This window comes from Acomys minous (genome assembly GCF_964271855.1).
Source record: "Acomys minous genome assembly, chromosome: 17".
In the NCBI taxonomy this organism is placed as follows: Eukaryota; Metazoa; Chordata; class Mammalia; order Rodentia; family Muridae; genus Acomys; species Acomys minous.
Genome location: NC_140500.1, coordinates 27,972,335 through 27,986,220, shown reverse-complemented (window position 1 = coordinate 27,986,220; position 13,886 = coordinate 27,972,335). Strand labels below are relative to the sequence as shown.

Here is a 13,886-nt window from a genome sequence, read left to right as displayed (position 1 = left end):
GGGGTGAGAATTTTGACAACAAAAATATAACCAAAACCATTTTTAAAGGTCCAACAGAGAAAATGCAAAAAAAAAAAAACAGATAAAAAGATATAGAGAAGAAGAAAAAAATCTTGACACATACAAAACTCTGCCAATCAGTAAAAAAACAGAAGATGCAGAAGAAAAAGTTTAGAAAAGACATTGAGAAGTTTATATTAATAAAACTGTGAGTTGAATAAAATGCTAAAAGTTCACTATCCCTTCATGATTAGGTGTATGCAAGTTAAAATACTATTTGATTACATGCAACTGGGGTCATGGGCAGAAACTAGGCTGAGCTGATCAAAGGCCGATATGCTTTTAACTAAATAAATTGCAATTGTTAAGAAGTTCTCAACCTTCTGGTCCACACACATGACTTTTGCATGTTCATGAGTTCCAAGAGTAATTTTACTGACTTTGGCTTCAGTAACAATACAAGGACTAGTGTCTAACAGATAAATATGACTTAGAGAGGTTACAGTGTGCTCCCACAGTGAACTACAGCACAGCCTCAAAGGAGAGTAAATGAGACGTGCATGCGTGCGACGGTCCAAGGTCCGACTCTCCCACAGCAGCTCACATGCTATACGTTCATGTCTAGCTGTGGCAGAATGGAAAACGAAGAGTTGGGATGCTGCTCTCAGAAGGGACTAACTTAGTTTCTGAGAGACAGATAGAAGCTGTTCCTATAAAGGAGCAAGCCTAGCCCTAATCCTGCTGGCTTTCCTGTGTGCCAGGCAGTCTCTCCATTTTCAGGGTACTCTCACCAGGATGCTCTGTGCCGTGCAGCTAGGTACCAAGAAGACTCTTACCAAAAGCTAAGCAAATGGGCCATCGCATCCTGAACTTCTGACTTTCAAAGCTGTGAGCTAAACAAACCTTTCTCCTCCCACCCCCCACCCCCACCCCTCGTACAATGTGCTCAGTCTTGAGTGTTTTATTATAACAATAGAAAATAGAGCTAATAAAATATCATAATAGAGGAGATATTTAAGAATAATTGTAAGATAAAGAACATGTACAAAATACAGAGTGTTCCCAACTATAGAAACAGGTGACGATAGGTGGCTTTATGTGCTTAAAACATTTTTGAAAGAATATGGGAGAAAATTCAGAGTAGCTGCTTTGAGTGAAAGGGGGACTCAGAAGGAAGAGGGAGTTTTCTTACTGTCTTTTTTACACATTTGAGTTGTCCTCATATTACTGTTGTCTCAGTTTAAAAATAACATTATAAGGCTAGCAAGATGGTCACACAGGTAAGTCCTTCACCTCACAAGCCAGAAGACCTGGGTTCAGTCTCTAGAACTCATGAACAAGTTGAAGACTGACTCCATAAAACTGTCCTATGACTTCTGCATGAGCACATGACATGCCTACCATGGTATTCACACACACACACGCACACACATACACCACGCCATACAATATTATAGAAGAGATTCCATATTCCTAAGACCTTTTCTGCCTTTATTTAATATAAAAATTATATCGGTTTATACAGTAAGCTTTCTAAAAAGTAAGTAATATTCTGAACACTTTTGTAATATAGTCTTTAAAATGCAAAAGTGATCCAGGTGTAGTGATGCACACCTTTAATCCGAGCACTCAGGGAGGCAGAGGCAGACCAGCCTGGTCTACACAGAGAGTCCAGGACAGCCAAGGCTACACAGAGAAACCCTGTCTAAAAAAAAACCCACAAAAAATATATCTAAAGTGTGTGCTCTTAACCATGGATTTAACCACTCTTGGACATGACTTTAATGTTCTGTTTTATTAGAGGAGTTAAGTTAGCCAACTCACTAATAACCTGAGTTCCCCCCGACTCCCCAGAATTGCATCATCAGTTCTCGGGGCTTCTGGTTGCTCTTCCACACCAAATGTGGATTTCTGAATGAGTCTTTCTTCTCACCTGGGAGAGCTGCAGCTTTCCACAAGTGAGGTCAGTGCACAGAGCTAATGGATTAAGCAGACCATGCACTTTCTCGGGTTTCATAGCAACCAAGAAACATAGGTCAGTGATCCCGACACACCTTGTACAGGCACAGTTTTGTCACCTTCTGTCCTTTGGAGGACACTCCTCTTTTTGGTCACACGTCCTCCAGCACCGATGCCCTTCCCGCCTCTACCACAGCCCCCTTGTCTCATTTTAATCCGGTGTCTAATGAAGCCTCTGCTGGCTACACAGTCATAAGCTGCTCCCCGGTTCACTGTAGAGCAGGTCAGAGAAGCTGTCTAGCTACCCTGCACCTACTGATCCACCACACTGGGAGGCCATGTCTCCCAGGTCTTCTCGAGTAAATGGAGAAACACCCCCAGTGACTTCTGGATAGGTCAGAGACAGCCACTTCCTGTTCTCTGTGCTCGCTGGTGTGTGGTTTTGTTTGTTTGGTCTTGCAATGTATGTCACTCGCTACCTGGCATTACCAACCCCTTGTATCTCTTCTTTCCCTTCAAATTCTCTCTCTTATTCATTCATCCATTCACTGAGGAGCACACCTGTGTTGTGCTCCCTCCCCTGTGCTCCCTCCTTACCCCCATCCCTCATCTAGCAGATGACCCTTTCATTTTCCTTTACTTTAGTATTCATCTGGGTTACATACTGATCTCTATGATGCCATCTCCTCGGGATGGCTCACTGAGGTGCCTATGGGCATACCCAAGCATACCTTGGCCTGCAGGATCACTCAGGACCCATGCCCCGCCCCCTCTGTTCTTCTCACCCTCAGTCCCCTACCCTAAACCTCTGAAGCCAGTGGCTTCGCTTCTCTTCTGTTATGGTTAAATAAATAGAGTGAGACAGCAGATCTGATATGAAGAGATTTAATATAGGAACGCAGGAAAAGAAGGAAAGGGAGTAGGGCAGTCCCATGGGGACAGAGAAAGTATGAGAGAGAGAAAGACAAAGTAAGTAAGAGAGACAAGACGGCAGGTCAGCCCCTTTATAGTCTGGCACACTTGGCAGAGGCAGGCAATGACATCAGAGGTTGCTAAGCAACCTAGAGGCAGCCACTTAGATGCCAACATTCCTCTCTTTTCCTATAATTAAAAAAATGAGGACATTGGATTGCTTTTCATTCAAGGTAAGTTTAAGTATATAAATGTAAGTTATTGGAAGCAGCTTTTGGCTGCCATGCAAGGGGGGAAGAGAGAGGGAAAAACTAGGAGCAACAAAATGTCCAGATTACATGGTGAAGAGGAAGGAAGAATCCCTGCCCTGAAAAGTTCAAGGTAGAGGACAGGGTATGCCAGCCATGTCCTACAGCAGATAGGGACCAAGGAGTGCTGGGAGAACCTGGAGCTGTTTGTCCCGAGTTGGAAGCACACCATTCCAGCTATTTGTGGTTAGGTGTTGTTGTTGTTGTTGTTTGCTTGTTTGTTTGTTTGTTTGTTTTTAACTATAAGAAAAGGAAGAAATGTTGGCATATAAACGGTTGCCTCTAGGTTACTTAGCAACCTATGACATCATCTTCTGCTGCTGCCAGGTGTGCCAGACTACTATAAAGGGGCTGACCTGCCACCTCCTCTCTCTCTCTCTCTCTCTCTCTCTCTCTCTCTCTCTCTCTCTCTCTCTCTCTCTCTCTCTCTCTCATGCCTCTCCTTCCCCCTTGCCTTCTCTCCCCCTGTTTCTATAGTAAGTCTCTCCACAGTAGATCTGTTGTCTCACTCTTGTTTTTAGTCCCAACACCTCCCACCAGCTTCTCTTTCCTATATAACCCTGCCATTTCAGCCGTGCACTCTCTTGGCTCTGACCTCGGTCCTCGGTGGTTCTCTTGACTTGCTCCTACTTCTCTTGGTCCACCTGCGCCCCCTTCTCTTCCTGTCTTACTCTCCCACCCTTCTCTCAAGACCCATTTCAATCTGAACCTTTCCAGATGCTTCTGGCTGAATTCTCCCTAAGGTCTACAATAAGATTCTTTTTCTCAACTATACCGTGGAGCAGCCATGTTCTCATTTTCAGTCAAGTGCCACTACTCAAATAGAACAACTCTGAAAATTTCTAGAAATAATTGCAATGATAAAAGGTGATATGGCAAGTTTTGAAATGCCCTAAATATAAAAGAAAAATAGAAATAAGATAATCTGAAAAGGACCAGTAAAATTTATGAATTATTTTCAGTCAGCATAATGGAATAAAAGACATGAAATTATGTTTCAATATGATAAAATGTCATGACTGCACACTTGAATGCAATGTCCAGTAAGAATGCGTCTAAGAGTATGACTAGGCTGTTTGCATTTCCTAGCTACTGAGTATGGACTGGCAATGAACATGCTGATAACATGTCTGTCGAGTAGCATGTCAAGTCCTTTGGGTGTATGCCCAGGAGCAGGATGGCTGGGTCCTATGGTAGATCTGGTTTTGGCCTTTTTAACATTCACTACACTGATCTCCATAATGGCTGCACCCCTTGGCAACCCACCAGCAGTTAGTGAGACTACCTCTTTCCTCACATCCTTGCTAGCATTTGTTGCTTAATGACTGATGAGTGGTAAATATTAGTAATTTTGTTTTAAACCATCTTTTCCAAAGATGACTAGTGTTGTGGAAACAAAGCTGGAAGGCAAGAACTCCACTGGCCTTAGTCTTATCCTTGGTGTGAGCTCACGGCACCACACCATGAACAGAGGCAGAAGTAGATGCAAAGAGAGCTAGGGAGCTTGACACATTCACAGTCGGAAAAAGCAGAACTCTGGAGGCTCAAAAGCACTGAGTATAGTTGCAAAAGACCTTAGATTATCTGTGGGACCCAACAAAAGCCGAAGGCGGTGGGACATGCCTGCTCAGCCACAACATCATCACAAACCACTGGGACCCTTGGGTTATGTGCAAGGCCTCTTCCCTTTGTGTGTGTGTGTGTGTGTGTGTGTGTGTGTGTGTGTGTGTGTGGTGTCAACAGTCTCTGCAGCTTACTTTTGATATTATTTTAATGTAATTTCTTTTGTTTTTCTTAGTATATGTTATTTCAATAAAAATAATGGATTTCATCGCGACATTTTCAAACCTTTATGTCACGTACTTTAACATATTACCCTCTCTCACCTCCTTCCACTGGTTTCCTTCACTCTTTCCAAATTCTCTCCCTTTTACCAGATCTGTTTCCTTCTTTAATTCTGATTTTACATATGAGCAAAAACATGTGTCGTTTGTTTTTCTGAGTCTGGTTCATCCAGCTGAACATTGTGATTTGTTCCATCAATCCCCACAAACATAGCTGCACAGAGACTGCACTGTGTGTATATCCACTCCGCAGATTTATAGTGTTTGCATGAAAACACCTCTTGGCTATTTTATCTGCACAGAAGTTCATGTAGGGAAATACCCCTTTCTTCACTTGCAAAATGTATGTATTCTAGTCCTGTACTTTTAACATTTAAAAATTTTTGAAATTAAAATATAGTTACATCCTTTTTCTTCCCTAGATATTCCTAAGTATATAAATGCAGTATGCCCAATTTTATCTTATTCATATATTTTTAATTTAGATTTTTTGAGAATTTCATACATTTACATTTTTCATTTATCTCATCTTCACCATTCCCCCTCCAACTCCTTCAATACTCTCCCTCTTAAATTCATGACTTCTATAATTGTTGCTGTTATACACACACACACACACACACACACACAGCACATACATACACACACAGATAACACACACACCACACACATACAAACACTACACACATACACACACACACCACATACATACAAACACTACACACGTACACACACACACCACACATACACACCACATACATACACACACGGATAGAACACACACAAACACTACACACAGATACACACACACCACATACAACACACGGATAACACACATACCACATACACACACTTAAAACACTACACACATGGTTAACACACATACCACATACACACAAGCACTACACACACACACACACACACACACAAATAGATGTGTGCACACACACACACACACACACACACACACACACACACACACACACCCCAAAAACTATTATGTATGTGTTTTCAGAGATGGCCACTTGTTTGGATGACCTATCAGAAGCTTTTCCCTGGAGAAGACCGATTCTCCTTATGAATTGTTGGTTGCCTATAGCTCTTAATCTAGGAGTGGGGTCTTGGGAGATCTCCCCTGTGTTCTGGCATGCCAACAGATCATTGTGTAAGTCCTTTCTAGACAAGCACATTGTTGAGATTTCGTGTGCGCAACACCCCAGTCAGGTCTACAGGACACTATCTAACAGCAGCCAGGTACCCCATTCTTCTCACTCTTGGATTTCCACCTGTTTTGCGATGTTCCCTAAGCCTTGGGTATGAGAGTCGCATTGTAGATGTGTAAGTAGGCAGCCCACAATCAATTATTCACTGCTTTTTGACCAGTTGTGATTTATATAGTAGCCTCTCTCTGTCAGCTGCAAAAGAAAGCCTCTTTGAGGGCAGATAAGGGCTACATTTAACTGTATATGATATATATTATAATGTATAAATATATATACATTATACTTACACATTTATAATGATAAGTATTTGGCATACAGTTAGAAATTATATTGGGTTAGGAAAAAGACAGAAGTCGGTTCTCCCCTTGGGTCTTTGTGTGTGTGTGTGTGTGTGTGTGTGTGTGTGTAGTAGTAGTAGTAGTAGTAGTAGTAGTAGTAGTAGTAGTAGTAGTAGAGTAGTAGTAGTAAATTTAAGTAATCTTATAAAATAATACTTCCCTATGAATTTTTCAAACACCCTTAGTGTTATCTCCCCCTCTTTCCTCTCCCTCTATGTTTCCCCTGACCTGTTCTCTTCCTTCTTTACAGCACCTGTGTCCTGCCATCCCCCTCCACAGAGCACCCCCCAACCCCAAATAGTTCCTTTCTACTTTCCTGGACCCTGTAGGCTCTGCAATCTAAACTTTGGAGCTGGGATCACCAAAAAAGAGAGAGCACATGGCATTGTTTGTCTTTCTGGCTCTAGGGTGCCTTCTTCTGTGTAATATTTTCCAGCTATACTCATTTACCTACAAATTTCACTTTTTTTTACTATAGCCAAATAGAATTCTATCATCTATATGTACTACAGTTTTATCCATTCCTCAACCAAAGGGCATCTAGTGAGCTCCTTCCTCTAAGATCGTGCATCTACTCCAAAAAAGGACTGACCCTAGTGACAGCTTGAAGTGTGGTCTACAAGCCCAGGCCTTGGCATGATGCCAGGCAACTCTGAGGTGTCGTTGCAGCCCGGAACTCCCTGTAGGGGCCGCATGTGAACACTGCCTTCCTGCACACTGGACTCACTGGGCGGAGGAGGTCTAGGTGATTTATGATGCACAAGGAAAGAACTAGAAAGGGCTTGCCGGAAGGTAAATCTTAACATCTATTTTACTTTCAGCACGTGGTCTAAAACGAAAGAGAAGATGCCATCCCTGCGACGATAGTGTCTACGCCATCCTTTTCATTATGTTAGATCAAGCATTTCTGCTCTAGACCCCAAAGATGTGTGTGAGGGAACATCTGACACCTCATGGGTGTTTAGTGCAGTTGGAAGACATTACCGCCACAAAATGTATTCCTTCTGCCTTGGTTCTGGCATTTTCTGTTCTGAATTCAGTACAGCCTCTCACCCTTCTATGCTGGAGAACGGCCTTTCATGGATCACTCAGATCTACCTGGGTGCTGAGGAGGTGGAGCTGAGCACAGGGTGAGAGAAAGCCCAGAGGCGGAATCTGTGGACATCTGTACAGACCTGCTTGCTCCCTGATGGTAATAGGCCAGGGGTGCTCTGGTCTCCCATCTCCCGTTTCCTGCCTCATCTGGTCCAACACTGAGTGGTGCAATGACCTTGATCCATTTCCTTTTGGAGCCTCAGTGCTTTTCAGCAAGAGCAATGGAAATAGGCCAGCCAATCCTTGGTCACATTTGCTGCAACCATGTCCTTGCTTTGTTATGTGTTTTTATTTCTGCTTGTAGCAAATTTTTTTGGTTTTCAGTTTTTAACCAAACTCAAATCAGTTCCCCAGGACATCTTCCCTAACCCCACACAAACCGCAGACCCCTTCCTCTGTGTGGCAATGGCTTGATCTTTGTCCCAGTTCTTAATGGAACAGGACGTTGCCTTGTAACAAGGTCCCCAGCTTTGGGTAAGGCATCCTTGCAGTCTTTCACCTTCTCTGAAGGCTCCCCTAGCTCCTCAAGGGGTATCAGGATCTTTTCCAGACAATGACTGGGGTCTTTAGAAAGAAGGCCTTCTTAGAAATTAATGTTTGCCAAAGCATCACGAAGTCCGCACCCATGCTGGAGTCGATACGTATTCATCTCTTCAACTTGGCTGCCCGTGCTGTTTGAGCAGCACCTTGACTCTTTGTGCCATGTGGATGCGTCAATGTACATCTCGGATGATTCTCCAGTAAGTGTTCTCCAACTTGTTTGTTTTCTAATTCATTTATTTATGGCTGTTAACATCTGTCCTGCCGTCAATGTTACGTCCCCAGCAGGGAGGTATGTGGGCTTGAATTGCTTTTTTTCTGGCCAAGCTGTCTGTGCAAAGAGCCATCAAAACATGCTGGGCCCAGGAGAGGCTGGGACCTTGACTAGGAGCCCCTCGTAGAAGGGCAGGCAGGTCCTGAGGAAAACCACTGGGCTCAGGCAGCCAGACTTTAGTGAGAGGACACGTGTCGTTCAGCAGCCATGACAGAACACCATGGGGAGTAGGGGTAGGTGTGTAACAGGGCACACGAATAGGTTCCACAGCATAACAGGCAGTCTATAGACAGAAAGAGGAGACTCCAAAGAGATCTGTCAAGATGAAGCCAAGATATGACCTCATTCCCCTTATGGTGGTTACTGTGGGAGGGGGAGGGGACACAGAACAAAGATGACAAGTGGCTGAGAAGATGCCGAGAAGTCAGAGCCCTTATGCTTTATGGATGGAAATTTAAAATGAAGCAGCCATCATAAGCAGCAGTATGGCAGTTCCACAAAAATTAATCACAGAGTCACCATACTGTTCAGCTGTAGAAGAACTTGATACCCATATTCATAGTAGCATTGTTCACAAGAGCCACAGGATGACACCAACCTGAGAGTCCATAACCCATGAAGGGTAAAGCCAATGGTGGTTCATAATTGCAACGCTACATTGGCATGTTCTTAGAAACAAAGGAATCCTGACATACTTCAACACTCATTCCTCTTGAGGACGTTATAATGAAGGGAATAAGTCAGACACAGAAGGTCTATCAGCCCATTGCTGTGCTGTAGCTAGAGCTGTCACATCCATTGAGACTGGAGTAGACAGTAAAGTCCAGGGCCTGGGTTAGGAGCAAAACTGGTTATGTTTGCCAGCACAGCACCATGCATATATTTAATATTAATGGACTGTATACTTTAAATGGATACAAACAAAAGAATGAGCCAAAAGAGAGACAGGATCAAGAAATACTATGTCCCCAACAGACCCTAAGACTCCTCCCCTGGAAAGGAAGAGACCGTTGCAAAATCAAGCCATCTGGGCTGAAGGCATGGTACAGCACAGCAAAGCCCACTGGGTGCCAACGCCCACAGGAAGCTGTGCTGGGCATCCTTAGAGCTCTGGGGGCGCATGTGCCCACTGAGTGCTCTTCTGTGAGTGAACCGTGGAAGGGCAGGAAGAAGCACCATGAAATCTTTCCCAGCAACCCAAAAATACCCTGATGTCATCCTTGACAGTCCCAAAGGCCAGAGGGAAACGCAGTGGCTCCCCCTAAAGGAGCCATATCGCTAGCCAGCCGCCTCAACTGAAGGAAGTACAGGAAACAGAGGTGTGTGGAGCAGGTGAGAAAGGAGCAGCCAGTGTATGAGGAATCCAAGCGCAGTTTTGAAGATGCCCTCATCCAGATTTTAGACTCCATTAGACTACAAGCACTTTTCCTCACACAGCACAATAGACTTTACAGGCAATTGTCCCGGACTGAGTAACTGAGACTGGCAGTGGAAAGAGTATGCTCAAGAGAGGAAGAGAGCTGAAGGTAAGGTGCCTGCTGGCCCCTGGAGGTAGAAGAAGGACCACGCAGCAAGGATGCAGGGGTTCTCAGAAGCTGGAGAGGGTAAAAGCACGTCGTCTCCCTGGACCTCCTAAAGAAGCCACCCACTCTTCTTCCATCTCCCTGAGCTCAGCCCAGTGAGTCCTGCTTTGGTCCTCTGGCCTACCAACTGGAAGATAATTGCGTTAAGCCACCAAAGTCTGGCTTTGCTAAATTTGTTAAAGCAAACATAGAGAACAATACACATTCAATTATTTGCTGGTTTATCCCTTCATCAGACTAGAAAGGATACAGGAGAAGCATCCAACCATGCCCCTCTCCCTACATATATGTCCACGCGTGGGTTTCTACCAGCCCCCAGCCCTGCAGAAATCAGTAAGTGATCCAACACACATGATTACCATCATCTACTCAGAAGCCTTCAATGGAGCTGCCGATGGGACGCACGGCTGTTGCGTGGTGGTTGCTTTGTGGGATCCACGTGGGTTTACAGCAGCTTCACTAAGGCCCAGAGTCCCCTCTTGGCCAGAGCATGACCCCTGACTCACCAATCTCCCTTCTCTAGCAAGATGTCCAGACTCCCTAACAAGAGCAGCTTCCACAAGCAGGAAACAGACAATTCTATTTCGGGCGAATTGGATCCATTCTATCCTTGAAGAGAAAAAGAAGCAGACTCTACCCCACCAGGAGGCTGGACAATGGGTGGCTACATTCTATTGCTCAAGAGAAAAAGAGGCAGACTCCATCTCACCATGAGTCTGGATGGCAATTGTGCACTGTGCACCGCAGGTGACTTCTGATAGTCCCGCTAAGCGACAGCTGAAGGGAAACGCTTGCAAATGCTCATCAATTTTAGACTGGAGGAACAAAGTGAGGTGGGTGGGTAGTGGTACAAACTGAGGTTAGAGGGTGGGAAGGCATGGAGCCTCGGAGCCTCTTCATAAGCTGGCCTTTCCACCCAATGTGGGAGTGACGCTGCAAGAAACCAAAGCCAGCCACTAATACAAACGTGATGCAGCCTCGTGCCAGCTCTGCCATTCCCAGCATAAAGGTGCGTGCTTCCTGTAGAATATTATGGAAGCAATTGGGGTCTAAAGCCATGATAAATTAAGGGACTAAGAGGGGCCATTTCTTCATTCAGAGGTAGCACACGATCTCCTGACACTGTGACAGAAACTTAATTTCCATTCCTGTTGCTTTCCTGTCCCCTGGAGAGCAGAAAGTGGCAAATTCATCAACCCAAATGTAGTCACTTGGTGGTGTCTTTAATGGCAGAGCCAAATTTTCCCACAGTGTAGTAGAATTAGAGCACAGTGTGTTACACAGCTTGCACATGTTGCAGACAAACCTCCCGCCTGTCTAGCAGGGAAAGCAAGGTAGAAAAACTCAACAGCCGTTCTGTTACCTCCCTTGGCTCTGAGAGCTGAAGGCTAGTGTCTTACCACATCTGTTTGGCGCCACTCATTAGGATCTGTATGAGAATGCTGACGCTAGTGTGAAACTTGCCCATGAAGTCATCTTGGTGTCCAGGCCCTTCTCCCAGAGCCTGACATCATTTCAGTGAGAGGCTGTTGGTCCGGGACAAAGGCTGGACCCCAGCAACATCCATGGAGCTCAGGACACCGTGATGCTCAGGGCTTTGAATCTTCATCTGACCTTCTGTTCACAAGGCCACATGGGGTCAGTTGGCCAGTGGCCTACCAGACATCCCAGGCCCAGGAGAGAAAGTAACTTTGAGACTCAGGAGCACCCAGCAACCAAAGTACCTAGGGATCTCTTCTGCCTCCTTCGGCTACCTTTGGCTCTGTTGACCTTGGACTGATGTGAACTGTCTCCCCACTAACCATCCGGATGCACAATCCTCACTACAGGTAATTCTGCGTTCACCCAGGATTCATGAGAAAGGTGCTTCAGTTTCCACTAGCCCTAAGGTCCCCCTCCGTGAGTCCTCATAAGTTCCAATGGAGGAAAACAACGCTGAAAAAAATAATTTTACTATATTCAAACTCTATGAGCATAGAACCTAGAACTGAATTGTTTCTCACAATGACCTCCTGAGATTCTAAAGCAGGCAGGGGCTCTACAGAGAGGGGTGTTCATGTGCTGAAGGCAATTGTCAGGGGCACTTTACACTGTAGTGTGTTAGCTGGTCATCAGGGGAAAGGACTTATACTGTTGACTTAGTTAGCCAGTTTCTGTGCAGGTTGAAGTGGGCTACCTTCATCAGCAATCTTCTTTTTAAACATAAAGAACGCTCCTGGGGATGTAGCTCGGTAGTAGAATGTTTGCCAAGCATGTGTAAGGAGGCCCTGAGTTCCATCCCCAGCACTGCAACTAATAAAAGTGGGAATTATGATGCTGGCTATAACACAAAATTCAAACAAAAATAAATACAGCATTACCATATGACCCAGAAATCCCACCTCTGGATACGTACCCAGAATAATTGAAAGCAGGGACTCCAGTAGGCATTTATAGACTTGTGTTCATTGCAGCACTATTCACATAGCCAAACGGTGGAAAGACCCATGTGTCCTCTGACATAAATAAGCAAATGGGGTAGTGCACCTATAAAGTACTATAAAGCAAGGAATTCTGGGACTTATCCCAATGTGGATGAACCATGAGTACAGATACTGTATGCCTGCACCTCTGAGGGGTTCCTAACAGAGTCAAGTTCACAGAGAGAAAGGGCTGGTGAATTTTGGGACCGGCACTGCTGCAAAGCGCTGGTGTGGAGCTGGGCACTGCCCTGGACTGCTCAACACTGGAGTTTAGGTTAATGTTGTATCATTATTTTACAGGAGAAGTCAAGCATGGGAAGGCTGTGGAAGGTGAGAAGTTCCCACAGCTTCTTCAGGACTTACACAGCACAGCGTAACTCAGCTGACGCCCTGGAAGAAGCCTGCAGCCTGCATCCACCGACATGTGCAGACCAACTGTCTGCAGCCCGTTCTTTATCCCCTATGTAAGTCAGCCAAGGCACCAGGAAAGGGCATGCTACTGGAGCAAAGAGTTTCTGTGATAGTAACTATTCTGCGTGGGCCAGGCATCAGTGGAAAACACCACAACGCAGAGCTGCAAGCCTGGCTGGCAGCCGGGTAACCCCTGGCATGAACATCAGAGCCTTCCTCACCTTCCAGATTCTAGTTAATTTCTGATAAACTCTGGCATTTATTACTTATTTATTTATTTGCAGATACATAATTCAAACCCCCATCGGTACTGCCAGGTGATGCTCTCCCCATGTGGTCATCTGATAAGGACAGCAAATCACATTGTCTTAGGATAGGACTAGTGACACCTGCAATGACCCTATTTCCAAAGAGCGTATGGTAATATACTGACAGGCTGGGACCTCAGCAGCTTCAGGTAGGAGACGCACAATTTGATATTGTATTATAGTTATAAAAAAAAATGTCACTGTGGGGCGGGAGTCTGAGAAACGGACACAGCATTCTGTGTTTTGTTTAGCAACTTTCCAGAAGTATGTAACTGACTCAAAATAAAATATTTTTATACCGTTTTGTTTGACGAGCAGAGATCAAGCACAATTTCATACACTTTGCATCTTCATAGGCCTTTTTTGCTTAATATTTTTAATTTTTCTAGAATAGATTTTCTCCCATATTTTTCTGTGGTTTGCTAAATAGATTGCATACTTTTGAGCGAGCTAGTCAGCAGCTTTGAGACTTTCGGTCAGACTTCTCTTCCAAGAATTTCAAATAAATCACCAAACCTCCTACGCAATGACAACAATTTCTCAGTCCCACAGACAGCAGAAGTGCCTATAATTCTAAAAACTGTTCACTACTCTCTGGCCTCAGGTTACCGTGGTTTGGGCTTGGAGGT

The 13,886-nt window shown here is 44.7% G+C and overlaps 1 long non-coding RNA gene across 1 annotated transcript; it reads left to right on the top strand.

The window, feature by feature from the left end:
• The first annotated feature begins 3,029 nt into the window (after positions 1–3,029).
• On the top strand, positions 3,030–13,629 carry LOC311588431. Its single transcript, XR_014776201.1, has 3 exons — positions 3,030–3,104; positions 7,406–8,419; positions 12,839–13,629. It is a non-coding gene; the product is annotated as an uncharacterized lncRNA (long non-coding RNA).
• Positions 13,630–13,886: the final 257 nt, after the last annotated feature.